The sequence below is a fragment of the Ambystoma mexicanum genome, chromosome 1q, assembly GCF_040938575.1.
Source record: "Ambystoma mexicanum isolate Mex_15411 chromosome 1q, UKY_AmexF1_1, whole genome shotgun sequence".
NCBI lineage: Eukaryota > Metazoa > Chordata > Amphibia > Caudata > Ambystomatidae > Ambystoma > Ambystoma mexicanum.
Genome location: NC_090922.1, coordinates 1299250674 through 1299277475, shown reverse-complemented (window position 1 = coordinate 1299277475; position 26802 = coordinate 1299250674). Strand labels below are relative to the sequence as shown.

At 46.3% G+C, this 26802-nt stretch overlaps 1 protein-coding gene across 3 annotated transcripts in view; it reads left to right on the top strand.

Annotated features, from left to right (window-relative positions):
* The window catches only part of ACOT11 (acyl-CoA thioesterase 11), a 1040268-nt gene that overhangs the window by 89657 nt on the left and 923809 nt on the right, over positions 1-26802 (top strand). The gene's annotated exons all lie outside the window — the stretch shown is intronic.

Here is a 26802-nt window from a genome sequence, read left to right as displayed (position 1 = left end):
TAAGGATGGTGTTGGGGAAAGTGAATATATAATTATGATGTGCCACAGTGCAGCTTAATCACTGGGAGATTAGTGCACCTGAAGAAGTGAACAGTGTTGTCTAGCCGTGAACTAAGTGACATTTAAGGGAACTTAAAGCACCTAGACATACATAAGGATGGCGGCAGCTAGCATGGCACCCCCACCACCGTTCCTGGCTGAACCTGGGGCACCACCAATAAGGTGGGACAGGTGGAAGAGGTTGTTTGACACGTACCTGGTTGCCATTGGAGGGGACAAGTTCGCATCAGCTAGGAAGGAAGCAATTTTACTCCACAATTTGGGAACTGAAGGCAGAAGCGTGTATGATGGATTACCTGATCCTCCACAGCTGGGCCAAGGAGAAGTGGATCAATATTCCATGGCGGAAAGGAAGTTGGAGATACACTTTGAAGCCAAAAAGAACATAACGTTTGAGAGGCATAAGTTTTTCCAAAGGACACAAGGTCCACAGGAGCCAGTGGAGAATTTTGTGGCAGCATTGAGGTCCCTTAGTCACACATGTGAATTTGGACTGCTCACAGACTCTCTCATAAGGGACCAGTTAGTGCGATGTACTAATAACGTAAAGATACAAGAGAGACTATTGTCCAAAGACGCATCACTGGAAGTAGCTATCGAAACGGCAAGAAGTATGGAACAGACCCAGAAGTACATAACTAAGATGAAGGGAGAGAAGTTGGAAGGAGAAGTGGCAGTAGTGAAGGGGTTTCGTAAAGGAGTTCCCAACAAGGAGATAAGATGCTACAAGTGTGGAAGTAACCGTCACATTTCAACCAGCATGTTCTGTCCAGCCAGAAACATATCTTGTCTTAAATGCAAGAAAAAGGGTCATTTTGCGAAAGTTTGTCGTGAGTCGGGAGTGGTGCAGAATATTGAGGAAGGAAGTAGGGTGCCCGAGCAAGAAGAAGATGATGCAGAAGGAATCTGCAACCAGACAAAGCATATACTAGAAGTGTCAGAGGTATCTAATAAGGGTGGAGCACCTTTAGATGTATTCAAAGTCAACGGGAAGGCAATTACAATGAAGGTGGACAGTTGTTCGCCGTGGACTTTGATGTCGAAAGCAACATTTCTAGGTCGCATGCAAGGAGATGTGAAGCAACTGAAAGAACATAAGATCGAACCGTATGCGTATGGGAATGTGAAGATTGAAATTGTAGGCATGTTCCAGGCTTCAGTGGACTATAAAGGAAGAAGCTGTGAAGCGGAGATATACGTTACTCAAGAAGGTTCGACACTCCTGGGATGGGGTGAACAGTGGAAGTTGGGTATTAGAATCCAAGCGAATGCGGAAAGGCCTATAGATGTGGCGGAGCTGAAGGATAGGTGGGAGAAGGAATACCCCGAAGTGTTTCAAGATGAATTAGGAGTGTTGAAGGGATTTGAACATCAGATTCAGAGGTTACAGCCAAGGAGTTGATTTGTTTTTTAGAGAGACTGTTCCTTAAAGAGGGGGTGCCTAGTGAAATTGTGTCTGATAATGGGGTACAATTTGTATCCGAGAGTATGAGAAAATTTCTTGCAGGTTATAGCATTAAACACACAAGGATAGCGCTGTATAATCCTAAGGCAAATGGTCTTGTGGAAAGAATAAATAGGTACATAAAAGGGGGTCTGCAGATGGCCATGAATTCTGGACAACCGTGGAGGGAAGTATTAAGGTTGTTGACGTGGAATTATGTCACCACGCCACACTCTGTGACGGGTGTGTCTCCTTTCGTATCACTGAAAGGCAGGGAACCTGGGACAAGGCTTTGTCCAGGATGGTTGGGAATGGCCAAGGTGGTAAATGTTGATAGAGAACACATTATGAAACTAATTACTTTAAGTCAAGAGAGAAACAAAGAATTGTTTGATGACAGGAGGAGGGTGAAAGAACAGGAATGGAAAGTTGGTGAAGAAGTGTACGTTAAGAATCCTAGATTAGTAAACAAATGTGTGGAAAGTAAATTCCTGGGACCGAAGAAGATAAATGCAGTAAAAAGTAATGTGGTGGTTTTGGAGGGAGGTGAAGTGTGGTCAAAAGGAAGGTTGGCGAAAGTTGGTGATGTGAATGTCAGTAGGTCGGAGGAGAGAGTAAGGGAAGGTGTGGTGAAGGAGGGACACAGTACGTTAGAAAAGGTGAGGAAAGAAGGTGTTGTAGACGGGAAAAATGTTGAAATTGATAATGAGGAGAGAACTAAAGAAGGAGGGTCGCATAGGACCAGATCAAAACCTGTGTGGATGAGGGATTATGAAAATTAATATACCTTGATCTCAGTACGTAAAGGAGAAATACAAATGCAAGATTAGTATTAACATGTTAATAATTACCAGGAGTTGTCGCATTCTCCTATGTTTCAGGTTGATCAGTTACATTAGTTAGTTTGTGACCGTCTTTTCTTTGGATGGTTAAAATCTTTTATTCTATTATAAAGGGGAAGATGTGTAGGGAATTGCATGTAATGATTTCGGCTCGCGGTGGTCACGCGCGCTCTGTGTCAGTGTTCGGAGCGAAGAGCCGCGTGACCACGGGGAGACGGTTGACGGCGGCGAGATATGAATCTGAGAGGAGCAGGTTGAGGGCTCCGGGGAGCTCCGTAAATAAAGAACTTCAAAGGCCAAATCTGTGTCGCGTCAACTTCCTTCAAAAATCTTCCGAGGATGCAAGTGCGTCCGGCCCCGATCGTGCGGAGAAAAGGACTGATGGGCGATGTGCGGGGCGGAGCCAAGGTGGGCGGGGTTACGGCCGCGTGCCGGGCCCCGCGCAGGAAAGAGAGGAGGGACACATTTTTGAAAAAAATGTGGATGCTTTTTGCAAAGTGCTCCGGTCCCGTCCCACAGGACGGAGAGATGTCCCATAAGTATGGAGGAAAGGGGACGGGACGTAGGAGTAACGGACGTTCAGGACGGTCGGTAAAGACTTCTGTGGGTCGGGTCATATGCGGCCTATGAGTTCACAGGGTTTGGTTGACTAGAGAATAGCACACGAGGCATGGAGTTGGGACAGGTTGGCAGGTTAGCTTCTGGCAACCTTTCAGGTGGCAACCATAAACCCATGAAGAGGGAGCGGAGATGTGCAGTGCTTCTTTGCCCCCCTGATTCTCTGTCAGAGCTACATTTTCAAAGCCTCTCTCTGAATGGAGCATGAGTGCATTCATCTCTCAGTTGACTCACACAGTTATTGTTCTGTCTGCGTCTTTCATTTTGTTATAAAACAGCAGCCAAGGTTGGTGGCTCTCAGGGGGTTGGGAGCCTGGGACGCTCTAAGCACAACGAACTGGCAGCCAGCGGGTTTTAGTAATGCGCTACTTATGTAAACAAAATGAGCCCCCAAAAAATCTTTTTTTTGTGACTGCACCAGTAAATCATCAAGAATCGATGACTGGGAGAGAGGCTGCAGGAGAGCGATTTCCCCCTTATTTGTATGGTAGAGTAGCACAGATGGGAGAAAGAGATTGGTTGGCTCTCGACTTACATCTACCTGTTCAGTAGCACACCTGGGAGTGGGTAGTTGAACTGGCTTTGGGATCCCTGTTCCTCTGTGATAGCATACTCTTGAGGGCATACTTTTTAAATGAACATTTAATTGCAACTGCTTGTGTATACCAAGTGCTTAATTTGTAAAACAGTAGGTGCCTGTGCCCAAATATGTTCTAGCACTTCTGTGACACTTGGGCAGTTCCACGCCACTGCTTGCGCCGCCTCAGGCTCCATTAGGAGCCTATTCGTGAAGACAAAAAAAGCACACACCTTATTTTGCCGTGATGACCATCATCAAGGCAAAAGGTGTGTGCTTATTCTTTTGTCTTCATAAATAGGCTCCTAATGGAGCCTGAGACCTCACAAAGGCCCGGCCCCTGTCGCACTAAGCATGTGTGGCAGGGGCCGTGGATCGGGCTGCTGCTTGTTAATGAAGCAACAGCCCGACCCTATGGTCATTTGTCCTTTTTTTTTCTTTTCTTCTTTTTTTTTTTTTTTTTTTTTCTTCAAACTGTGGATGCGTGCCCCGTGGGCATGAGGCTGCGGCCCACCAGAGGGGCGCGCCCCACAGTTTGAATACCTTTGCGCCAAAGCCCTCCCCTCCAGGACCATACACCAATGAGTCCTAGATGGGAGGGCTTAATCGCACATTTTCGTGGTTATACCCAGCAGGAGAGAAGTGATGCAGTATCGATGGAAACATTGGAAAGGGCCATCGCTGCTGCATCACTTCTCTCTTGATTTTGGGGGGGTTAGGAGGGCTCGGGCCCAGGTGCCCCCCCTACTCGGCGCCCCTGCCTGTATGCCTAGGCTGGGTATTGTTATTGTAAAATGTATGCACGTAGTTGCTTCAGCTCGCTGTAAATGAGTCCAGAGTTCCAGTGTGAGGCGTTATGTACACCAGCCGCAGCGAGGAGGCTTTTGTTTCCCTCAGGCTCCCTCCTGAGGTATTCGTTTTAACATACTTGGCAGGAGGTGGGCGGCACTCGGTAACTTCGCTCGTCACAAAGAGCGTGTGCGGAATGCGCGCCTTGTGCTTACTCTCCTATCGTGAACTTTCCGCTGGGAAACACACGGAAAAGTACACGATGTTCCAGGCCCAGCGAGCCTGTTCATCTCGACGAGCGCACGCCGAGATAACCGTGGTGTCTACACGTCCTCCAGATCAACCTGATGCGATTCGACCTACCTACCCTGGGCGCTCTCTGCCCCTGTTTACATTACTATAAAGTGACTAATGGCACACCCAATCGTTTACCAACAAAGGCTATAGTGTGCTGAATCTGTGCACACACACACGCGAACTTGCCAGCAGTGAAAGGCCGTTGTTTACTTTGGCCCTTTGTTCATGCAGGCGCGCGTTGCCATCCAGAGCAAACTAGGTCAGGTTTAGGGGACACGTGTGGATTTCGCAGTTACTATGACTATCGCTTAATTACATCCCAATAATCCCAGGAGAAGGTTTACAAATCATTGCTGCCCCCCCCCCCCTTCACCCCCAACCCCCGAACACATTTCAACCCGATGAAGATTTTCAGTGACGTGTTTATCAATGGGTCGCACCCAGAGGTCCTGTGCTAGATCTGAAACAATTAAACGTACATCGTTTTGCCGCCCGTTATTTCCCAGGCAGTGTTTACTGTTCACTCAGGAGTTCATCTCCGGGCCTCTGCAGTGTTATAACTTTACTGCCCTATCCGTGGTTACCGATGCAGATAAAATAACGCAGTGTTGCAGAGAGTCATGTTAAGGTACCTCAAAAGACAATGATTTTCATCGCCGTACAGTGCTGCACGGAATCCTCTTTAGTGACACTTTTACAGGGGTGTTGCTAGGTCTTGAAAATATCGTGGGATCTGCTAGTTTTGGGACCGTCGGGACTGGGGGCTAACTATCTGGGGCTACAACCAAAAAGACCCCGGGGCTTTAGCCCCCTCAGCCTTCCCCCCAGCAAGGCCTCTGCCGGTGCATTGTATTTCAAAGGGTGTGAGGAAGTGGTTATTTTATTTATATTATTATTATTATTCTTGGTTATTTATAACGCGCTTAATACCCAGAGGTTTCTAAGCGCGACCAGGGATCGAACCCGGCGGTGCTCTGCATTGTCTTGCTGCTAAGGCAGCAGCGTTGCACTGGGCTGTATTCCCGTGATTGCGTAGGTCCTTCTTTTTCCTATCATGGATGGGGTCACGCCCCCATATTTATTTTTCTATTATGTTCCATACCTGTATACCCCGAAAGAAAAAACGTATGACTTGTGTATAAATATAATTTGGTGTCTGGTAACCACCAAACAAAAAAATAAGGTATGTGTACTATAACAGCAAATGGATTATACATCCCAAGAATTAATAATTTACAACTTCGTGTTTTACACAATTCGAATATTGCACATACTTGTGTAACATTTTAACCACAATGAGAATTTGCTCAGATTTTAAAAAAAAGAAGCGTTCAAGTATGTTTGTTATTTTTCTCACATATATTTTTCTAGCAATTTTATTTTCCATTGTTAACTAAACACGGTTTTTATATGAATTTATTTAAAGAAGAGGGATGTCAGTTTCGACAGAAAATGGCTTGAAGTAATGCATTTACAGATTACAGAGCACAAAGATGAACACAAGTATTGAGCCAGTTTGAGGGTGTTAACAAACTGGGACATGGAAAAAGACCCAGAACAAAAACAAATAAACAGCGACTTTCAAAGGTAACCTTAACTTGGGTGTTGCGGAGGCAAGTGCTTCAAATTAAAGTGGACTACTGTACGAATATTCACATTTACATTATGACGCAGAACTGGAGGGAGTGGTAGAGACAGGAATAGGGACTGATGTGTGATCTTCTTTTGGTTAGTAAGTGACGTGTGAGCAGATCTTTCAAGATCTCCACAGTCTGGTTGACTTCGATTGTGATTCCAGTCACAGGTTCCAATGTAGCGGAGCAAGTAGGGAGAAAACTCAGAAGTAGAGGCATGGCATAATGTGGCTCAGCGCAGGGGAGCGGAGGTAACGAGATGTTGAGTAGGCAGATACAGTCAGCCAGGTACTATGGATCAGGACCATTGATGGCTTTTTAGACTAGGAGAAGGAACTTAAAGAGTGAGCAGTTGTGCATGGAGATCCAACCAGCATGATGTTGGTAGGTAGAAGTGGGGGAGCATCTGGGTAAGTGGAAGATTGCAGGGAGGAAAGTTGGAGGACATGTCAGGAAACTGACATGCCCTTAAAGACAGTCAGAACTGGGAGATTTTGTTTCCCTTAGCATTTCACTTTGTTGCTAGTTCTTAGCATTATTTTATCAGTGCACAAAGTACCTTATAGTAGGGTCTTCCTTTCATTTTTAAGGCCCTAGACACCCACAAAGGATTTTTCAGTAGATGTGCAGATGTGCCATGGACGGAGCTGGCGGCAGCTGCAATCTTTCTTATATTTTTAACCCTTTCGTGTGGTCCATACCACGTTTACCGCTTGTGGATCTTGCCCCAAAATGGCCATGCCACGGGGTCCTTTGTTTTGTCCTTTGGCCATCTCGTCCCTTTTCCTTCCCCAGGTCAAGCAGAACCGGGAAAACCCTTATTTGGTCATGCAGATCCCCACGCAAACCGAAGCTTTCGTGGGCTTCTGCATGCCTTGTGTGTGCCTCCAGGATGGGGGCTGGACTGTCTAGTTTCAGTACACATCCTGCGTGCCCGGATGTCTGGTGTGCTGGGAATGACTGGGACCACCGTGATCTGTGATTGGTTCACTTCTGGGATGGTTGTATGTGAGCAGATCTCTCATTGGGTCCTCTTCATTTTGGCACGATAGAGATGCTGGATAAGAGAAGGCATCTTACACCCATTCCAGGTCGATCTCTTGAAGGAGCCAAGTATCCTGAAACCAAGAAACGGAGATGAGGATCTGCTGGTGACCTGCTGGAAGGTTTGGCACCCTGAGCCTGCTGTCGTCCCGTTGGATGCCCTGTTTCTGATCGTACTTGGGTCTGCAAAGGCGCTTCGGCCCATTGGAATAGTCAGAATAACTATTCTCGGCACTTCCACCTTAACCTGTATGTGAGACTTCTCGGAAGTGTTCCTGGGCCAACCAGTAGACTGACGAGCCTGCGCGGGAAACTTGCCCTGGAACCGCTGCCGTCTCGAGTTGACACTTGAGCATTTGGAGACTATACGTTCTGGGTTTAAGGCACTCTTCCGTTGAGTTGCGTACACCTAGGTTTTCTAGGTCTGGAATTGGAGTACACCTGAACCCAAACATACGCGGTCACTGTGTTTCCCAGCCATGGTGACTAACTTCGTGGGTGCACCCCTGTCCCCTTAGACGAGCTGCAGTGGAATTGGCCTGATCCCTTCATCAGGAGTGGAGAAATCGCCACTGCCCCGCCACAGAATCATCCCTGGAACGCAGTACTTGAAAGCCTCAGAGCCGCACCATTGCAGTATTCGAACCTGCAACCGAAGGTACTCGACTGTCGGAGTTTGGTCCAGAGTGCGCCGAGGGTCAGTGAGTACTTGCAATCCTTACCGGGGGCCCCTGGTGCATCCATCCATTTTTACACATGAGTGTCCCCTGAGGGCCTCTCTTCCATTATCGGGATAGACTGTGCTACCGAGCTATTCCCAACTCTTGGATCCTGTTCTGCCCTCTTGGGGAGACCTTCCTCGAATAGTGGAAACTTATTCGTCACTGCCTCACTTGCCTTCCTGAGCTGCTACAGCCCCTGCAAGAGACCCTGTTTTTGGCCCAACCACACAATTGTGTGCATCAGCACTGAAAGTACTTTGGAGCACAAGGCTCCACTCTTCTTAGGGATTGGACTACCTCTCAGTTTAGGGATTGGTAAGTGAAAGACTGCCTAAACGATATTCACACTGTATGCTCCCTTTCTTCACAGGTTATGGACCTTTACTGTGTGCCATTCCTTTAGGCCATTGGTAACTGTATATATGTATAATAGTAGTGTTGTGTTGGTTTAGTTATTGCTGCTATTTGCTTTGTTTGATTTAAAAGGTCTTTAATAATGTATATGTAGTTTTGATATATACACCTGACTGAGAGTAATTTGTAGTGTTGTTTAATGTGTGTGCATTCATTGTGGGCTTTCAATCACCCTCCCCTCTCCTGAGACCTAGCCTTGACCGCCATCAATGCTACCTTGATTGGTCTGGCTTGTCCAGAAGGTTCGTTAGTTCCTGTTCCAAGAAACCAGGCTGGCCTTCTGAACCTCTGCTCGCCAGATCAGACTTCAGAAATCCATGTTGTCAGTGTTGGGTGTCTGAGCACGCTTGGGCAAACACGGAGTGGAGCTGCTTAGACGGTAGCTGCCCTTTGCTTTGTGGCCCTTAGCCGATGGCTGTCCGGACAAAGCAGAAATGCTGCTGCTGTTTCAGTCACAGGGGGGGGTTTAGGGAAAGGGGTTGGACCAATGAGAACCAATGAGAACCAAAAAAATGGGCAGGGGAGGAGTGGGGGAGGGAGGGTTAGAGGATGGATGAAGATGAATGGGTGTAGGCAGAGGGAAGCAGGGAGAGATGGCAGCCAGGACATATGCAAAGAGACCCCTGACTGCCTGACCCAATTGCTGAGGGGTTGGGTGAGGGGAAGGAAAAAAGCCAGAAACAAAGGACTACAGCACAAAGGCTGGCCATAAAAACGGACTGGGAGTCAAAGGAAAACCGCAAATGAATCCCTCAGAAAACCAAGTACTAGTTAAAAACGATTACAAAAATATACACACATCCTTCCAAAAAGGCACGCCAAACCAAGCCAAAAACAGATCAAAAGAAAGGCACTCGCCAAGCACCAGACGGGCCCTAAAACTGCTTACCAAGTGGTATCTGTGCAGGATGACTACAGATTACATTTAGGAAGGGAGGGGGAACATTTGTGGTGGTGATTGCAAAGGGAAGAAGTTAGGGTTGTGAAATATCGAGAATTTGACAGTCCAGAGGAAAGGCAGCAAGGGAATTTTAGTAGGCTATTAGTAGGGTGTGGTTCCTGAATTAGGGAGTCATGGTGCATACTTGTTTCGAGCGTCCGGATCTCGGAATTGTTAGATCGCTGAGGGCGGTGGGAAGGAGTGAATTTACATGCAAAATAGGGTTGGTCAAAGGGAGTCATAAGTGCATAGTGAAAGTCAGACACTCATGGTCAGTGGAAAAGCATGAATAGTAGAGTCAGGAGAGAACCTCACTTTAAGGGGTAAGAGTCCTGCTGAAATTTCCTCTTGGTCACTGAAGAGGCGATAGTAGGGAACCGGGTTGGAGATTCTAAAGTGAACAATGGGGTGATCAGTGTGTGAGGGGTCAGAGGCAAGTGGAGTAGAGTGAAGTAGAGAGAAAGACAAGTTTAAGAGTTCCCACCTCAGTGGGGGTAGCTCAGGGGTAACGTTTGTCTTGGAAGCAAGACAACGCAAAGCAACACAGGTTTGAATATCGGTCCCACGCTTAGAAACTGGTCTCCGGTCTGAAGCGTGTTATAAAAGAGGAATTTATTAACTCTACGGATCAGTCTGATAGGAGATAAGTTAAAGGTGGGTGGCTTTCGAGGTCTTGGCAATGTTAGTTCCATAGCATGACAATAGATGTGTAGGTGGGCAGTGGGTCCAGTAGAGGTTTCGGGTCAGGGAAGAAGGAATTGAGTGGAACAGTGTTTTGATGGAGAGCCAGAACATGGATAGGAGTAACTGTGAGACGTTGAGTAGTAGCATATTCAAAAAAGGAGGAGGGGAAATGGGGCACAGGTGAGGGCCTTATTGATAAGGTACTCTACTCCATTGCCCTTCCCAACACATCAGGGAGACTTGAATAAGGTAGCAGTCATTGTGAGGAGATGCTAGTGTAGGAAAATACTAAGGGGAGATCCAGGCTTCTTTGTTCGTAAGAAGTGAAAGTTGTGAGCGATGAGTGAAATTGGTCAGTGATGTAGGAAGACTTGTTACAGAGGGACTGTGCATTCTAGAAGCCCACTGAAAGAGTGATAGGAGGTGGGGCAGAGGAGCAGGTGCTGTGCGGTAGGCAAGGGAGATGGGTGAGGTTTTGAGATTGGGGCAGAACGGGAGCAAATGCTTTGTGGGGTGCAAGTGCTGGGGAAGAGGACGGCGATCGAGGGGGAGATTAATGTAGAGGTTTGTGGCTGAATCCTGAGGGAAAGGGGGATGAGCGAGTACATAGTGGAAGGGAGTACAGTCCTGGTGGATCGTAAATGAAAAAGGCAAGTGAAGACAAAGTGGTAGTGGACAGATGGGTGAGAGGTATGGGAAGGTGTGGAAGGTTTGTTTGGTAATAGCGAGTACAAATTCCGAATTGGGCTAGAATGGGGCTATAGGCAACATAGATGGCTGGTCCAAAAATGGGCTACACCTGGGTACATTGAGGGAGCAGCAGCTCCAAAGTGAATGGAGAGTCACTGCGTCGAAGAATTCCTTTGTGTGGAAGCAGGCGTCTGGCACATGACTAGAAGAGTGATGCATTGCCTTTCCAAGCCCAACAGGCCCAACTGGGAGTTCCTTTGCTGTTTTTTTACCCTTAGTAATGGACATCTGAGCTGGATCCAGACGGGTAACTCAATAACAAGCAAGGCAGCGTGTCACATGACCATCTGGTAGCCAATCACAGCAAGCTTCCACATTTCCTGGCAGTCTTTGGTGTTGTAGGCCATAGGGACTTTCTTTTTTGAGGCATGACCCTGAGATGTGCTCAGAATCCTCTGCAATTGCAGGATTTCACATAAGATTGCTATAAAATTAGATTTTCGTCAAACGACCTACCGCGAGCCAATTTGACCAGATTTGAATTACGTACTATAGTGACCTCTCTTCGCCCACACCTCAGACAATGAGACATGGCTGACTATATTGCAGGTATTTGGATGTTGACCTGGTAAACGTTACTCTGTGGTTTCTATGAGGGATTCCTGAAGGCCTTCTTACACCCCCCACTTCCACAACCCTCACTTTTTCTGTCCCCATCCTAATCTCCCTCTGTCTTTCTTGTGAGTCAAGCTTTGTCTTAGTATTCTGTGTCTTCTGGAAATCCGATAAGCACAAACTGCTACCTAGCGACCTCAATTAATCCAAGCGTGTTAAGTGCTGACTATTGTTGCGGAATTGTTTTTAGTCTAGATACAAATTATATTACGTTTTCAGACCCATATCAATAATGTTTTCGTAAAAAAATACTTTGTAGTGTTTGATAGTTTGTAGTATCTGAGCAGCATCATTAGTTGCTGATGTGGCTTTTTTTCAGCAGCATGATTTATTTCGGTAGTGGTGGTGATATTGTGGCACGCATGTGTAGCTGGATCAGATCACACTATTTTTTTCATGTTGCATATGTAAGTGCCATGCATTATAAATAGTTATACAAGTTCACTAACTAGTTTTAGTTTGGTACTAACTGTGTGTACCAAGCTATTCACTGTAGCGAGGTTTTGTGTTATTGGTGCTCTACGATTGAGATTTGTGTGTGAGGTTTGGTGTGTTGGTCTGAGTTGTGCCTGTTCGTGGTGTCTCTTTGCCTCGTTCAATAGCATTGTATGTTATGGTTCATCATGTAGGTCTCTAGTTTACCGCAGGTGGGCATGCATTCTGGCTGAGTCACTTTGCTTACCTTTTTGTTTCACTTTAAAACATGGGATGTTTCTTAGGAGAGTAGGTGCATGCGCCCGGTCAATCATTTTCACCTCATTTTTTAATGTTTTTTTAAATACGCATTTGTTCAGCAAACTTGCAACATTGACTGATGAGTTGGAATATTGGAGCTCAAGGCCTCATTTCGCAATGCGTGTTATTTTATATTGCCTTGTTTCAACTTTCTTTTGGCTTGGGCAATGGTAGTTTGTATTGAGTTCTCAAATTGTCACTGGCTTTCAAACAAACCTGCATGCTTAAAATTACTGTCAGTTTGTTTTACAAAATAATGCTTTCTCTGCTTTGTCAATTCAGTATTCAAAATTGCCTTTCGTGGTTTTCCCTCTATGCGTTTGCTCAGGACAGGTACCTTAACAACAGAAAGCAAACAAGCTGTTATGGAGCACTCCGGTGTAACAATAGCTTAGTGAACTCACCAGCTGTGGTGTGCGTGTAGGTTTCCCTCACTTCTCCCTGGTCTTCCTCAGCTGCTCCTCGTTGTCTGGCATTCTGCTTCTTCCAGTCTGCCGCTGCCCACGTCACTCGCACATGGAGCTTCCTCTGCTCCAAAGTCTCCCCATTGCTAGCCTTCCACCAGAGACATCCTTGTTGTGGGAGGAGCTTTTTAAACTTTCGCTTCCCGCTGTGCAGCTTGTGCAATTCAGACTTCTGGAGGTGAAGACCCTCTCAGAACCGGCTACTTCTCAACACTCTGCAGTGGTCCGGGCGTCTTCTTTCTCCTCCAGTCTCTGCTTTGCTACAACATGGAGAGTTCATAACTCCTCCACATGTGACTACCTCTGCTCCTTCTTCTTCCTAATGGCCTGCACCTCATGGGGCCTTTTAAGCCTCCCAGTCTCCCTCAGGTGTGGGTCATTTCTATTAAGAAGCTGTACTTTGCAGTTTTGTTCCTCTTCTTCGTCCCAGTACTTGGGGGATAATGGGACTTGGATTCCATAATAGAAAAATCTGTTTTTCTAATGGGAATGTAGTTTTCATGCTAATTTCTTTTCCTAATCATATTCCTTAAAGGAACATCCCAAGGATAATTCGACAGACATGGCTTTAAAGAGAAAATAAAGATTTTTAAAGTCTAAATTGGTATTTATTTTCAGACCTTTCTTTACTATTCCTTTGGGTTTAGGGGAGCATCCAGTTTTGAGTGACTATTTTAAGGGTTTTAATTTCTTCCAATGCCTAAGGGTATATGAATGTTTTCACCCACATTATGATCAACTTGGGAAGTTAAAATCTCTGACAACAAGCCATTACAGATTTTGGTATTTGTTCCCTATAAGAAGATGCATACCATGTCTCGCCTTACAGAGCCCTCTTATTCCCCTGGGCCCTTTCTCCTCCCAGGTGATCATCCCACAAAACGCCACCCCCAAGGTCAGGATCAAAAAGCATCTGCCTTTCCCTGGCCACCTTAGAGGAGATTTAAGGTATGGTCTTTGTGAAGTCCCACAGGATGAAACACATCCTCCACCTCCCACATTACTACTCCTCCCATACCACCACTACTACCCCCAAACTACTACTACTTCTCCTCCACACTATTTCTTTTCCTCCTATACTACTCCTTTGCCTACCTCCTTGCACCCTGTAATAGTCTTCTCACATTCACATCTTATACTGTACCACATATTGTTTTGTTTTACTACTTTAAAATGTTTTAGATACAGGGCCTGGCCTGGTGTGTGATACGAAGACATGGCTGCCTAAATTGCCCTGCACCCCTGGAGAAAATTAACATGTTTACGCTCTGGTAAACTCAAGCCTGATGCCTCCATGTGGCCGAGACAGGTGGGGGGGAACACTTGAATAAGCCGCAGGTGAAGTTTGAGCGACTCCTGCCACGGGGAAACGCTGTCACTGGCTGGGCCTGTTGGAGGTCCATTCAGTTTCATGGAACGCATCGCTACAGCCTCCGCCTCACAGCTGCAGAGCTGCCCGGTATGATCACGGCTACTGGCTCGTGGACGCTGACTGTGCTCAATCCATGGGCTGAGGAGGCGCTGCAGCAGGAGTTGAATCCTGGGATCCGGTGGCCCCGCTGAGTGGCCCGCTTGCAGCACGGCTTGCCAGACGCGTGGTGGTTTGCCTGGGAGCCTCCTGCAGGCTCGGGTGGCTTGGGGAATTGGTCTCCCCCCCCACCTCTGCCATACTTGTTTATATCTGCCCACAGCTCTGTGGGCACCATCGGCGAGATCAGCACCGCCATCTATGCAGTCCCAGGGGACCGGCAACATATCTCCCGGAGCCTGCTTCAGTGACATATGCCGTGTGGAGTGGAGGAGGGATCACTAGCGCCATATATGTGGTCCCAGGTGGGGCAGCGACAACTCTCCCGGTGCCTGCTCCAGTGGTATGCACCGAGTGCAGCGTGGAGTGGAGGCACCTGGGGGCCTTGAAGCCTCGCTGTTTCCCCTTTGGGAGCCCACACATCGAATCATAAGGGCTTTCATCATTGGTCAGTGTGCTTCTGCATCTACACATCAGCACAACTCAATCATCTCCTCAGCCTGGCATTTGTTTGGGAAGGTTAACGCTCTGAGTAACTGAGCCCATTGTCCTCTTTCGCTCTTGGGGTCACGGCTGTGTCCACGGGTTGGTTGCCTGATCAGCTACTTGAATTAATACCGGGTCCCAGAGTTGAGGGTGGGCCCTCAGGCCACAGACTGTTAGATGTGATCCTTTTACCGCCCTCCATTCATGGGTCTCTCCCCCCAAGCCTACACGTTCCACCTACTCTGGGCTTGCCCCTGAGACGCCACTCTTTCCATAGGATCACTGGCTCGGTGGGCTTAGCATGGGGTCCCCATGCATTATCAGCGTCTGGTTAACACTGGTCCCCAGCTGGTTCTCCCCTCTCCTGGAAGTATCTGGGGGACCCGAGTTTCCGCCATGCCGAAGGCTAAAGCCCCAGAAATCAGGGGACATATCTTCAATGCTGCAGATCTAGGACCGATTTAGGAAAGAACTTGCCACAGTGGCCCAAGACCATGAAGACAGGTCGCTGTCAGCCATCCCTCAGCTGGACACGAAAGGGTCCTTGCAGCAATGGATGACAGAGCTCAAAGGGCAACTCCAGTCGAGCCTATCTGTGATGGCATGGAAGATATCTGCCATGGACAAACGCCTGGACAAGACCGAACAGGTAGAGCTTAATTTATGCGAATGGTCATATGAGGTCAGTGAGTGGGCCAAGCGCATAGAGGCCCTAGAGGACAGGGTGCACCATGCCAAAACTAAGTTTAAGGGCTCTGAAAATTGATCCCATTGTAACGGCATACGAATCAGGGGTGTTCCAGTTGAGGTGGCTGACCGGGAGTGAGAGGAGTACGTTGTCGGTGTCTTCCGTCACATCCATGCGTCTGCCTCAGATGAATCAATCGAGCTTGATAGGACACATCGGTTCCGTCTGCCTGGCCTGCTCCAGCAGGGTTTAGTCCCTGAAGTCCTTACTCGTGTCCCTTTTTTTTCAAGATGAAGGAAAAAATCCTAATGTGCACAAGGAATCTCGATGAAATCCTCATTTGAAGCTCAGTTCTGGCCCTCTATCAAGCGTGTCTGACCTTGGTCAACTGAAAGGCTCTCAGACCACTCACAGATTGGCTTTGGGAGAGATTGGTTCGCTATATGTTGGAGTTTCCCACAGCCCGTCACTTCACCTACATGAACTTGCCAGTATACAGTGTTAATAGTGAAAAATAAATAATGAATGACATTTATAATGAAACATAAATAAATGTGGGGGTGGGGTAAAGGGTTAAATCTTGTGGGGAAGGGGTTGTGTTGGGAGTTTAGCAAGGGGAAACAGGGAGTTTGGAAGTGGGGCCCAAAAAAGAACAAACATTTTATTTTGTTAATTTTCTTTTTGGTGGGTTGTAAACTTTGGGGTAGGGGACTGGCAGCATCTTCTCGTGCTTATTTGATAGCAAGACAGGCTTTTGGTTTTCATGTTATGTTTAGGCTCCTTTTTAAAAAATTTTTTTTTTAGTAATGTTGGGTCCAGATAGATCAACTCAGAATTGTACGCTACCAGTTATCACTTGGAATGTCCAGGGCTTAAATTCAATGGTGAAGCGCAAACCAGTGATGGCTAAGTTGTTGGATTTTGCCCGTGCAGTCCCCTTTCTACAGGAGACCCACCTCCTGAGGGAAGATGAGGGCAGACTCTTGCATCATCGCTTTCTGATGATCTTCTTCGCCGAAGAGACTGTGTGACGGTCATGTTTGACAAGTCTTCTCTCTTTGTGAAGTCAGAAGTTCTGAGATATCCTAATGGGAGGTACAAGGGTGTCAAAGGCTTATTTATGGGGAATGCCTTCACCCTTGTTTCAGCCCCCAACGACAAATAGGAGCTTTTCCTTCATGACCTCCTCGATTAGGTTCAGACCTTCGCAGATGGTTCTCTTCTTATTTGTGGGGACCTTAACCTGGCTTCCGATCCTAACATTGGTAACACTCCCTGGCCCTAGTGGGGTTTTTAGGAATTCACTGGCTCTCATGAAGGTCCTTTGCACACTAAACCTGATCGATATATGGAGATTGAGAAATCCTGCTCGTAGGAACTTCACACACTTTTCCCACATACATAAAGGCAATAGCCTTATGTCAAGGATAGATATGCTTCTTGCTTCCTCCTCTCTGGTGCCTAGTATCCCGGACTCTACTATACATATAGTAGCCCTCTGATTACGCTCCGGTGTGGCTGTCCCTTTCGGTCCATGCCCTACCTCGCCCTCCCCGTTAGCCTTGGAGGCTGTATAACCCAATCCTTAAAGATCTGGTCATCCAGCAAGAGCTCAAAACTGCAATTCTCTCATACTTTGAGAGCAATTTCACTGGGGAGATGGCCCACCAAACGGTCTGGGATGCGATGAAGGCGGGGTTCAGGTGTTATCATGAGCCTAACCGCTTCCTACACTAAAGCGGAAATACATCTGAGGGAACAATTAGATGAGGAAGTCAAAGCCCGGGAGATCACATATAAATTCACAGGCTTCTTTAAAGCATGGCGCTACCTGACGGTGGCCAAGGCCAAGCTCACCTTGTGGAGAGAACAGCCCAGGCCCTCCTGAAAGCTAAGCAATACTATTACACCAGAGGCAACAAGGCTAATAAGCTCCTGGTGCGGAAGCTAGCAAAATACAAAACCAGAACAATATTTGGGCCTTGCTGGAAAGGGAGGGGATCGCTGCTGTTGGCAGATCATGACAAACTTGCATGGGTCCATGAGTACTTCACAGTAGCGGCCTTGGCCGCCTCTCTGGAGAGGGCAGCTCTAGAAGATTACTTGGGCTCAGTCACTTCCCCCCTCCTCCAGCAGGAGAAGGCACAGCTTGAGCAGCTGATACAGGGAACAGAGGTTGTGAGTTCTCAAATCGCTCAAACACTACCGCAACCAGAATGGTTCACTGCAGAGAGCTACAAAAGCTATTGTGAGATTCTAGCCCCGTAGTTCTTTTAACACATTCCTGGATTCGGGGTCCATCATTCCCACCTTGTTAGAAACCATCACGTTTTTACATTTGAAACCCATCAAATACCACCCTGACCAGTTAGATTCATATCGGCCGATCTATCTCGTCAATAACCATGCCAAAATCTATTTGAAGGTCCTGGCCTCTCGTCTGATAAGGGTTCTTCCTAACCTGGTTCATGCAGATCAGGTCGGCTTTATCGCACAAAGGTGTACCCACAACAACATCAGGAAGGTCTCGACCTGGTTGATGATGTAAACACATCGGCCCTTGCAGCTGGGTTCACGCACTTGGAGGTCCACAAGGCTTTCGACAGCCTCGTTCTGGCGCTCTGGCCTAGGACCTAAATTCCAATGGTCTCTCCTAGACATTTATTCCTCACCATCCACTGTAGTAGTGCTGAAAGGGAGATCGACCGTTCTCCTTTCAGTTTCCAGAGGGACATGCCAGGCTTACCCCTTACCCCGCCTCCTATTCGCTCTGTATATGGAGCCGCTGGTGATCCGGATCCGTCATAACCATGACATAAGGGCATTCCGTGCCAACGGCAGGAGTAGACAATTTCTCTCTATACCGCTGATGGTCACGGTAACGGACGCACCCACCTCGTTCATGGTCCTGATGGAAGAACTATCAGCCTTTAGATTTGTCTCTGAATTCAAGCTCACTATTCCAAACTCCAAGGGCTGGCCCTAGCGACAACACTGGATAAATTGAATAGGCTTCTGGCGATTTGCCCTATAAAATGGAAAAGGGATTGGATTGAATACATGGGGATTCAAATACCGAGCAAAATTAAAAACTCTCTATGGTAAACATTTCCCCCCTCTTTTCACCCAGGTGGAAGCCGAACTTAAGCACTGGGACAAACAAACCATCTCATGGTTGGGATGGGTCATGGCAATCAAAATGACCATCCTGAAGCTTCTATACCACTTTTCAGCTCTCCTGATACACCAGTTGCAATTGCTTCAGGGGAAAGTACTTACATTCATCTGGCAACATCACAAACCTATAATAGCGAAGAAGGTCCTGCTCCGATGGGAGGATTTGTGCTGATTGGGTGCTCCAGATGTTAAGGTTATTATCTAGCCTCACAACTTTCACACATCTTTTCATGGGCACAGAGTGGGGATTCTCCGGTCTGGCTTCATATGGAACAAAACCGGTCCTGGCTCGCGTTGAGGCAACTCCCGTTTACCAAACCTGGCCCTCAGGTCGATATGTCACCCGCTCCTTTTCACGACAACTCATACGTTTAGATGCTGGAATTTGGCTACTAGGAGATGGGGCACCCTTTTGGAATTGGATCAACTGTCACCTATCTTTTGTAACCCAGAATTCTCCTCTGCATGGCGGGTGGTCTACGTGAACTTGGGCAGCTTTTTCGGGAAGGATTTCTGCTCACCTTCGAAGAATGCAAATTAGCATCCTCATTACCTGAAGGGGAACGATTCAGCTACGCCATTGGGTGAGCCACTCCACGACAAAAGAGAGGCACTAGGGATCTCGGTGCCCTTGAGCTCACACTTAGCGGGACACTCTAGAGGCAGATTCCCAGGGCTCTATCACGACCCCCCTCCAGTTTAAAGGGTATATGGAAAACTAGGAGAGGGCTCCGAGTGCCCAGATTGGGGAGGAATCTTGGTGCACTTTATGGGAACTGAATCTCAGAGGGGCCAGGTGTACTACAGACCAGGAATGCCAGCTCAAGTTCTGCTACAAGTGGTACTTCTCCCCTGACACGCTGCATAACTTCACTCTTTCCTTCCCTGTGACTTGTTGGAGGGGGTACCCGGAAAAAGGTGCCCATTTCCTTATGTAGTGGCTCTGCCCTAAAGCCTAGACATTTTGTTAAGAGGTCCTCCCACACATCAAGGTTTTGCTTAAGGCAACGCTACCCCTAGAGCCCCTGATTATCTTGCTTGGGGACAGCAGAGATGGAGTTTACCCCCTAAAAGGAAACACTTTTTTAAAAATTGGTTTCCCACCTCTTATTGGCCGCCAAGATCTCCATGGCCCGCAATTGGAAGTCACCTGCTGGCCCAGTCACATCGATGTGATGGGACAAACTCTGGGACAATTTGGTGGTGGAAAAAATCACTGCATTAGCTGAGGGGAGATATTCAACTTATGTCACCAACTGGCTTCCCTTTATCAAGTCTCCTACCATGGGGGATATAAACCAATGTTATACAAACATCTAGCCTTGTTGTGGTTGCCGTTGTGAGGATTTGTAGCATATAATTTGTTGAGTATAACTGTTATGATAATGCCCAATTATCTTTGCCTTGATAATGTAGATCACCGTCTTGCCAATTTTGTTTAATGCTGTCTCCCTTCGTCTATAAAAACAAAATAAAGTTATGTTTTAAAAAAATGTACACGCACAAGTCTCATATATTTATATATACACACACCCGCACCTATGCTGCAGAACCACGATCACTTCCAAGCAAATGCCTTACCTGATCCAAAACTCTCCATAAACCACTGTTCCCCATTCCTCCTGCTGGTCTCTTGGTCGCCATCCACCCCCTCCTCTGACCTCCCCCTATACACCCACACATCCTGTTTCCTGTCCCTTGTTTATGTATCCCTCCCTTTGTTAGGGTTGACCAGTTGTCCCCAAACAATTTCCTTCCCCAGTTGTGTATGTGGCAAAATGCTTCGAGGGGTCTTGTGTGAAAGATTCTAACCGGGAGTCGCAAACCAGGCCAGGTCCTTCGCCCTCAGCCTTAGATGTTGCGCACAATTAGAATGCTTTTTCTTTAATTTCAATGAATTCAAATTGAGCCGATACCTGACCCGTCTCTCACCCCCATTTTACAAATACCCCGGGTCACAACGGACCATGAACCAGGCCGGTGTGTGATGACACAATATTTATTTCAATTTCAAAGAAAATCACACCATTTTTATATTGGGCAGCAATCACCAATGGGGTGATAATTACAATGAAAACCACTGAAATCTACTTGGGTAACCTTCTACAAGAACATATCCAAAGCACAAATGAATAGGAGCTCTTTTTCCTTCAGGATGGATAGCACCAGAGTTGCGATTTCCCCTTTGCAATGTCCCTTGACCCACACAATCTTTCTATCCACTCAGAATTAGAAGCAGCAGGTAGTCAGGGATATGTGGCAGCAAACCGAATCAGACCTCACAAAATAAGAGGCAAAAATGTTAAACCCTTTGCAATGGCCTAAAATGACACTCAGATTTTAAAAAATAATTAATTACATCATTACTTAATTACACATATACATATGTTTTTATCAGTCTCAGGGATGTGATATCACTAGCAACTATAAGGTAAGATATCATACAAGGCATACAGGTCACAAAGCAGGTTGAAATAGAAAACACAGTGCAGTCAAATCACACATGGAAAAGTTAAATTTCTTCTAGATTGCAGTTTTAAATGTCAAACGGTTTTTCAGAGAAACGGGTGAAATACTTTGAATTGGAATGCAGTTTCTGGGCTCGGGGAAAGAGGCACATCACACGGACAATAAAAAAGTGAAAGGATGGCTATAGCGGAAGGATTGAGTGAGCTTTTGAAGGTGGAATGAGGTTCGATTTTACAGAAAATTAAGCAGTTACAAACGGAAATCGGGTTGCAAGGAGTTTTACTCGCATGAGATTTAATGGCTAGAAAAGAGGAACGCCACCCATGAATATAAAAGTTACAATGCGGTTGTAACCCTTCACACAGTGTACCCCTTTTCTCTAGGGAAAATGTATTTATTTAATCAAAATATTGCTAAGGAGTTACAAGATGGAGTGAATGAAAGAATGGCGCGAACACTATAAAAAACCAGGACAGGGTGCACATAGAATTAGAACAGTTTTGACAAGTCATCAGGGTATGGATAGGGTTACTTAGAAAATAGGGCAAAGACAAAGGGGTCAAGATGGGGTATGCTATGTGTTGTTATGGGATGGGGAAATACTCACAATCAGCACTGAGTTTGGAATTTGGGACAGCCAACCGAATTCTGTGCTCCAAAGGTTCTGGTCACCGGATAGTGGGCTCTCCTGGCTAGACAGTTGGGCAAAGGTCTGGTCACGGCACAGCGATACCTCAGCTGGATGGAGCGGGTAAGCTGGGCAAGCAGGCGGCGCTGGAGAATCCCAGAGCAGGCTCAGCCACCTTTCCCCTTTCTGCCTGAAGTTAGACGGATTTTGTTATGGGGTTTTAGTGCTGAAGGGTGGTTCTGCCTGGATAGGAAGGCCTGGGTCAACTATCCTTTTCTGGCAGTGGGGTCTGGAATCTTGCAGAGTGAAGGTGGAATATCTGGATACGCAGGGGCAGGAAAATTCAGAAGAGTCTCCAGAGTTCTGTCAAGCTACCTTATTTATAAGGCATGGTGACATTGTAGGATTATATGGTGGGGCAGGCTTAAGCTAGGCATGCCTCTAACGACTGGATTGGACAGGGGTAATCCTTACCGCCTTCCTGTCAGCTGGTTGGACTTTTAGAGACACGGCATCAGCTTTATGATGTGGGTTTACTATGTCCAGAACCTCCCACAGTTAATTTTTCCCCAACCCAGTTTTGACATAAAAGGCTCATATTTACAGTTGTGGCATCTTAACAAATTACATAGGCAGATTAGATATTTTATGCAGAGCATGGCAGTCCCATCCCCATGTCTGTAGGACTTTGGTTCGCCCGTCTAATAGTTTTTAGCGATTTTCAGTGATAAATATTCGACTTTATTTAAATTCTATAACTTTATACATGGGTATAGATTATCATAAGGCATGTAAGTATTGAATTTCACAGTGGCATCATGTACACTTTCCTCAGACTGTCCAATTCTCTGCATTTCGGTTCCCAATATGGCAGTGAAGGCTACCACGTCTTAAATTAAAAACCACAAAATGTATATTTAAACGGTTAACTTTTTATATTCTTGCGAAGTCCTGTTGCAAAGATAAGTCTTAAGTTTATTAATACAATAGTCTTTAGAGCCAAAATGGTCAGCATTAGTCACCACATAAGGGCATAGCTTACAAGGCTGCTCTTGAGTTGGCTTTGAAGCTCCCAATAGAAATTGCCGGGACGTGTGATTTCCTATTTCACATGTGCGTGTCCCAGAATCTCTATTGTAAGAGGCCTCAGTCTGATGAGCCTGGTCTGTTTAGTGCTTTTGGTCCATTCAAAGTTTTCCAAGGTACCAATTGGCACTCATGTGTCCTAGAATCTATTGTGGCTCCTTCTTTTGGGGTTAGGCCACTTCTGTGGTCAGCCAAATGTCCCTTGAGCCATGGCAGAAAAATCTCTTTGGGCAGATTTCCCCAGTGTAGCCAATGCCATTATTTCTTAATTTAATTTTGTTTTGGATAAGAAGCAAGCCTGTTGAATAAAACATCCCATATGTGTTTCCCAGCACAAACCCCTTTATATTGCTAGGCCAGGACAGGGCCTTATCCAACATACACTTTTAAAACAGGTATTTTTCTTATTTGCAAAAGTACATTTAAACATGTAATGAAGCCTGCTGGCATGTTCCATTCAAAAGGTTCATCTGAATTTCCCACATTGTTCTGCAGCCCCAGTCAATTTCTCTTTTGCAGCAATCTGTTTAAGACACAGATCCACTTAAATTGACATAGGCCCAGAGAGCCAGGGTCTCTTTTGCAGCATTGATTTTTGACATTTTGTAGCCCAAAAGTAAGATTTTTCACGCACGGCTGAAAGTAAAGCTTCATTTGATTTCCCAGTTCTGAACAACAGCCTGTCATTAAGGGATACTGCGCTCTTCTGCTGGAGCACAATATAAATATAAATATGGATGGGCATGGCATGGTCTCACTGATAAAAGTAGTGCGATGATGAACAGATGAACATAGCATCAAGGCAGCATCCTTTTTCATGTAAAATATTCCCTTTTCAATGGGACTTCTTTTTTTAGCAAGCAGCAGAGCAGCGCTGCTTTTCAATTCACCTCTTTTGGTGCACACAAGAACACACACTGGCACCTTTCTCTGTGTGCTCCCTGTTCCAACTCATGGTGCAGCCATCCTTTTGTAGCTGCAAAACGCAGTTTTGATGCGGGCAATGAGGCTTCAAGGAGCCAGCACAGCCATTTTGCTGTTGACTGCCGAAGCGCCGCTTGATTATGGATGGGAATTCTGCTGAGTGGGTCAATGCAGTCCACACTTGGCCCTGCCCAATTCCTCCATGCAGGCTTGCCACCTGGGGGAGATGTGGTGGCACTGGAAAAAATAGTATCAAAGTTAATTTTCTGGCTCCCATTGGTGGGGATCCCATGGGTAAATTTGGGGACCCTTCAAAGTCCATGGTGGTATAGTGGCTTGTCCTTCGCCACAAGATTGCTGGCAAGCTTTGCTTGTCCCACTCTCTGAGTTGCTATTGTGTTGATAAGTGACTGCAGTCGGCTTCCCTCTCACCAGCCGCTCCGCAGCAGTGATCAGGTCTCTGAAGAAATGGGAAGGAAATGGACATGCTTGTCATTGGCTGAGTCCACCACCTTCTCTAGGAATGACTCTGGATCTCTTCCCGTACTCCGACCGACCATGACGACTGGTTCACTGCCTCTTTTGACAAGGTCAAAGACTTGACCATTTCAAATTGTGTTGTGATGTTGATAGGTTTTGTTTCTTACTAGGTTGAACCTGTACCCCAACACTTGTGGATGGTCAGTGGTTCTTGGGTGCATTGGAATTGGTGCTCCACCAACCCCCCCATGCCACCATGGGTATTGACTTGTCTGGGCAATTGGGCAACATGAAAGTTGCTTGGAATGGAATGGTGCACCATTGTACAATCTCTTCCATCCAGAAATCTTCAGCTGGGTGGGCTGTGGTCGGATACCAGTGTCCATATTGGCTGGAGTGATGGTCACTGCAGAAAAGGCACCAGCTTCATGCGTGACATGAGGGCAGACCTGAAGAGTGCTCGTTTCCACCTTGTCACAATTATTTACCGTCCATTGCGCTCAACAATCCTGCATGAGGCACAGCAGTGCAGAGGAACACTGATACTGTTTAAAAGTAAATTAATTACCATTATGTTTCTTTCTTGGATTTTATTTTGATGTCTACAGTTCCAAGATGCCCATTGGGGAATGATGGTGCTTTTATAAATCCCCAAATACACATAATGGGCCTCATTACAAATCAGGCGGTCCGGAAATAACGGAGGCGGTAAACCCGCCGCCACCGTTGTTTCCGGACCGCCTGATCCCGACTCCTGCAGGCGGGAGGTGATGTTCACGCCAGGTTTGACCTGGCGGGTTTAACACCGCCCGCCTACAGGCGGACGAGGAAACACCGGCAGCATTACGAGATGCTGCTGGTGTTTCCATGATCCCCATTCCCATTGAGTTCCATAGGACTCAATGGGAATGGGGATTAACACCATTCCGCCTCCGTGATTCCCGGAAAACAAGGGTTGTAATGCCCCGATAATTCCAGGAATCACGGAGGCGGAATGGTAATACGAGGGCAGGGTTAACCAGGTGGTTTTACCGCCTCGGTTACCGCCGGACTCGTAATGAGGCCCAATGTCCCACAAAGAGCACTTCAACATCCGCAGCCATGATCAATATTTTTTCTGTGGTGGTGTCCATTTGATTGATAATGGAAACACTTTATTTTCTTAGTTTGTTTCAATTGCGTCAAGCCTCTTATTCATGTAAACTCCTGTTTATTGTATGTTTCTTTCTTCTTTGTTCTGCATTAATACCCTCCTAAAAGCGGAGGTTTTTTTTTACTTCTGTTGTATTAGTAGTTTGTGTAATGTTTAAATGTTTGGTTTTCATCTCGGATGTTGCAGATAGGTTTGATCTTGTCCTTTTCACTTTCGATGGTATGTATGTAATGTAATTTAACCAAAAGTATAAAGCGCAACTACGGCCGAAGATGCCTAGGCACTAAATACAAAGCGGACACTCATGGGGGGGAAAAAACCTAGAAGTGTAAAAAGGAACAGTTAAGAGAAGGGTTTTAAGTGCCCTGTGAAGTGGCAGATACTCCTCAATTACTCCCAAAGGCAGAGGGAGTCAATTTCATAGGGTAGAAGCAAGCACTGAAAACGAGCAACAACTTTATTTGGCCCGCTGATACCTTGGTACTTTAAGACTAACTAAGGCATCTAATGGGATAGTAGCGCTCCACCTTGTTTTTCAAGTAAATAGCTCCAGTACTGTAAAGTGCGTGGTGAGTAACGCACACAATTTTAAACTCAACTAGTGAAGTTAACGCAGCAGGCCTGCAGAATGGGTCATCCTAGGGGCATTCAGGGCCAGCATGACCGCTGAATTCTGGAGTACCTGCAGCCACTGAATTTGATCTTTAGGCTGCCCTCGATAGAGCCTATTACAGTAGTGCAGTGATCCATAATAACCAAAGTGACTGACTAACTTTGACCAGCAGTTAGCAGGAAGGAATGTTTTACATAGCCAGTATTACACAAAGTCACAATCCGGGCTTCATGAGAGCCGTTCGAAAGATCAATAGTCACTTGAGGTTCAAATTAGAATCCTATACAATGGACTCCTTGGACATATTAAAGAAACTGGAGTCAGTGAAATTGTATGTAGAATATTGGTTAGTGACTTATGATGATGTTAAAGCACTTTATGCATCCATCTTGCAAGAACTAGCTCTCAACACTTTGAAATGTTGGCTTAAAGATAGATTGGTTTTGCATTTCTTGTACTGTGATATGTTCTAAGAAAAGTTCCTTGTGAATGGAGGCACAGCTGGTGCGCTTAGCTGTTTCTGTGGTTTGCTCTATACACTTTCTTGTTTATCGACCCCCAGGTCCTCCTTCAGAGTTTCTTATCTCCTTTGTTGAATTTGTAGCATCTCTTCAAGTGAAGTTCTCCAACTTGGTGGTGCTAGGAGATTTCAATATGCGGTACAACATTCCTCAAGCCCCGGTGTGTGTTCAATTTGTTTTTTAATCTTTACACGATTTTGGTCTTTACCAATTAGTACATAAATCAACCCACTTGCTGGGTGGCATTTTAGACCTGACCCTATTTTTTCAACAGAGTCCATCACTACTGTGGCTCCAGTCGGGCAAGTTTTGTGGTCTGACCATTATCTGATGCCATTCGTCACATGTAGCTATGTGCCACTATCCAAATCTATCCAAGTTGCCATTTTGAGAGCGCTACTGGCACTGTCGATCACTCTG